The 4333-nt window shown below is 39.8% G+C and overlaps 1 protein-coding gene across 1 annotated transcript in view; it reads right to left on the bottom strand.

The window, feature by feature from the left end:
• The window catches only part of TMEM68 (transmembrane protein 68), a 52519-nt gene that overhangs the window by 34035 nt on the left and 14151 nt on the right, over positions 1-4333 (bottom strand). The window lies entirely within an intron of this gene.

The following is a 4333-nucleotide window of genomic DNA, read 5'->3' as shown; positions in this document are numbered from 1 at the left end:
TAATTAACAAAGCTAATACATGAAACAAAGCGTATTGAATGCTTTTGTAAAAAAGTCAGATCACAATCTAGGAAACCATTAGTTTTGTAGAATAAAATGATGGCTGAAGTCCCAATGTTGAGAATTTAAAATATACAAGGAACACAGTTTTCAGCTCATATGTACATTTTACTTTGCTTCCTCAGACCAGCACTGCTGAATATATCTGTCTACTGGCAGGACTGAGAAATTTTATGAAGTATCTCTGTAAAGTTTATCCAGGCTACATGTCATCCTTCAAATAATAACTTTCTGGAGACCGGATATTTCTGGAACTATCTGTTCTAAGGAGAACACGGGCCCTAGCAGGCTGAGTATTCCAGACCTGGATATGATGAACAAATCTGCATGAAAACTTACAACCTTAAAGTCACAATCATTATCTTATCACAAGGTGGCATTGTAGTACAGTATTTCTCTCCTTTCCGTGTACATTTTTCACACACAAGCTAATTGTATAAGTAACCTAAAAATAAAGTGCTTACATATACAAGCGGACTTCAACGTTCATGGAAAAATGGAATTTAAAAATAATGAAATTTTCCCACAAACTTTTTGAAGTCCCCTTGTATACATGTGTCTCTGTATATGTGTGTGCCCACATGCAAGAGAGATTTAGAGAGCAAGAGAATGCATTTCTTAAAATTGTTCTTGGGAAATCAGTTAACAATAATCTTGAAGTTGGGACTCTGGGAAGATGATGGCATAAACAGATCATCTTTGAGATACTCCCCTAGTAATACAAGGAAACAGTGCTGAGTTTTAAGGGACTGTGAATCAGGAAGGAGAAGAAATCAGCAGGAACCTCAGACAAGTAAGAATCAAGACACCATGCTTTCTCCACTATCCTTATCCTATCACCAGCCATGCAGGCCATGGGTTGCTGTGAACTGGGTTAGTGGTCACAGAAAAAGAGCCTGTTTTCCAAACTATCACAGTCCCTGCCTGTTTGAGTCAGGATTCCAAGATTCTGCTCTAAAATCAACAAGGCTAACCTCCCCAGGGGTCTGCTTGGACTGTGTGAGAACCTACCCTACCAGGATACTGTTGACTACCAGCCTACTATGAATTGCTATAGAAAGCCTGTAGAAAACACTTTGTCTCCTTGTGCAGGGTATGTAGCACAGGTCTCTGAAATCAAGATGACAGATGTCCTTGTCCCAAGCTGCCATTTCAGTCTGTGCTGAGGACTGTAGGATGCGGTGAGCTAAGAAGTAAGATCTTTAGTGGAGGCTCAACCCAGAGAGATCTGGTGTGGCGCTGTAGGATAAGCAAACCCACCAGCTGCCCCTTGGAAACTGTATTTGTTGTTGTTAAGTGCCACCAGGCCTGCTCTGACTTAAAACTACCCTGTATGGGTTTCCATGGAGCTGTGAGTTGGAATTGACTCGCTAGCAGCTAACAACAAACCCACAAAAAACACACTATAGGGAGGGCTCTGACAGCTACAAAGCAGACCTCACTGGAGGTTCATTTGGAACATGACAGCCCTTCTCCCAGATGAACACTGTCACCTGCCAGCCTGCTGTAACTTTCCACAGAAGGGCCTTCCAATGATGGAGTTTGCTCCCATCTCCCATAGTCAGCACTCTACCTGCATCCTGTGCACCCTATACTCGGACCTTTGAAACCAGCAAGACACACCTCCCTAGGGGTAAGTGTGCCCCCACTTCTGGTTGGCAATGAGGACTGCTAATTGCTGTTGTGCGTTAGGAAGCACTCACAGCCAGCAACCTATCAGGGGACTCTAAGAGTAGTACAACAGATATCCATGGGCATCTGACCAGAGTGTGACACCTCCTCCCACATCAGGTTCCCAGGCTGCTATAAACGGCTACAGAAGGTACCTGCAGTGGAGTTTGTTTGCATACTCAGCACTCACATCTGCCTCCATGTGCAATCCATTGCTCAGGCATCTAAACCCAACAGCACAGACCTCCACAGAGATCAGTTTAGGTGTGCCTGTTCCCCCTTACACTCGGTGCTAAGGATTGCTGCCTGAAGCTGCTATGGGATAGGAAGCAGGCATCTGTGAGTGGAGGCTATACACAGTCAACATACTCCGAGGTGAGCCCTGATGGGAACAAGGAAGTCCTCACTGGGGGTTGTTTAAAGAGTGACTACCCCCCACCCCCAATTGGTAACAATTAGCTGCTAGACAGATACAAACTCAGTTCCTTTCTTAGTTATCTAGTGTTCCTCTAATAAAGATATCACAAGTAAATGGCTTCTCACAGTTTTTGTTGCTGTTAAGTGCCATTGAGTCTGTTCTGACTCATATAGTGACCCTAGTATAAGGTTTCCAAGGAGCAGCTGGTGGGTTTGAACAGCCGATCTTGTGGTTCACAGTCCAGTGCTGATCGTATAGCACTACACCAGGAGTCTAAAAGTCCAAATTCATAGTGCTGACTCTGGGGAAAGGCCTTCTCTCTATACTGGCTATGGAGGAAGGTCCTTTCTGGTTTTGCTTCCTGGTTCTTTATAGATCTCCATGTGTTTTGGCACCTACCTTAACCCATCTCTGCTTTGCTGGCTTGTTTAATCTCTTGCATTTACAACCCCAATAGAAACACCTCCCAAGTAAAAACTGGACTTAGACCAGATGGCTTTACTGGAGAACTGAAACAAACATTTGGAAAAAAATGGACAGCAATACTATTTAAAACACTTGCAAAATATAATGAAGGAATACACCCTAATTCATTCTATGAAACACACATAACCCTGATAACCAAATCAAACCAGATAAAGACATACATGAAAAGAAAACTACAGGCCATTATCTCATAAATATAGATGCAAAAATCCTCAAGAAAATAGAAGAAGACTTCAAAAAGTTCAGGTTAAAATGGAATGAAAAGATAGTTTTTCCACAGGCTTTTTGAAACCCCCTCATACTAGCAAACAGAATCCAACACTATATTAAAGAATCATATACCATGACCAAGTAGAATTTATTCCAGGAATGTAGAGATGATTCAACATTAGAAAATCAATGTAATACAATCATCAAATGAACAAAAGAAAAGAACCACATTTAATCATCTCTGGTGTGGTGCTGTAGGATAAGCACTGAATTGTTAAGTTCAGTTTGAACCACAAAGTTGGTGCTTCAAGCCCACCAGGCATTTCTCGGAAACCCTATACAGGGTGGCTATGAGTCAGAACAGACTCGAAGTCATTTAATAACAAAACAGGTACAGAAAAAGTTATTTGATAAATTCCAATGTTCTTTCTTGATGAACACCATATAACACAGTGAAATAGAAATGAAATTACTCAATATGATATATGAAAAGCAAACATCTTACAAAATACTTAATGAAGAAAAACTAATTGAACTAACAGAAAAAAAAGCAAAAGAATCATATAGAGGCATTTTCAAAGGATTGACATAAAGATGTAGGAAAGCAAGGTGAACACAATAAAACTCTAGAAGAATTCAGTGAAACGCTAGAAGAACAAACAGACAAAATGAATGCAAATTTTGAAACAATACAAAACTGCAATTAAAAATCCAGAAGATTAACTCCAAGATTTCAGAAATGTACCTTATATTGAAAGGACAAATGAAAGCCCAAATTAGTGAGTTTGAAGATAAATCTCTTAATACTAGTATTCTAGAAAAACAATCAGAAAAAAGAATGAAAAAATCCGAAGAAAGCCTGAGTTATGTGGGACATCATAAAGAGAAACAATGGATGATCAGAATCCAAGAACAGCAAAAGACAATAAAAAACAACGAACACTTCCTTAGCATCATGAAAGATCAGAAGATTAGCATTGAAGAAACTCCTAACAGGTTAGATCCTAAAAGAAAATCACCAAGATATATTATAATCAAACTTTCCAAAACCAAAGACAAGCAAATAATCCTGAATGCAGCTCAAGGAAAACAAAATGTTCCCTACAAAGGAGAACCAAGAGTAAGCTCTGATTTCTCAGCAGGAACCATGCAGGCGAGAAGGCAATGGGATGATACATACAAAACTCTGAAAGAAAAAAGCTGCCAAGCAAGAATCATATACCTAGCAAACGGTCCCTCAAACATGATGGTGAAATTAGGACATTTCCTGATAAACAGAAACTAAAGGAATTTATAATGACCACATTAACTTTACAAAAAGTCTCAGGGATATTTTTTTGGCTGAAAACCAACAACAAAAGATAATAATAGCCTGAGATTGCCATATATGAGACACCACATCCCAGAACTCAGTTTACATATGGAGGCATTTAGGGTAAATGAAAAAACAATGGGACTGAAAATAAGGAAGTCAGAGATGTCAGTTTA

This window comes from Chrysochloris asiatica, unplaced genomic scaffold (assembly GCF_000296735.1).
Source record: "Chrysochloris asiatica unplaced genomic scaffold, ChrAsi1.0 scaffold00176, whole genome shotgun sequence".
Classification (NCBI taxonomy): domain Eukaryota; kingdom Metazoa; phylum Chordata; class Mammalia; order Afrosoricida; family Chrysochloridae; genus Chrysochloris; species Chrysochloris asiatica.
This window is presented reverse-complemented; position numbering and strand designations above follow the sequence as displayed.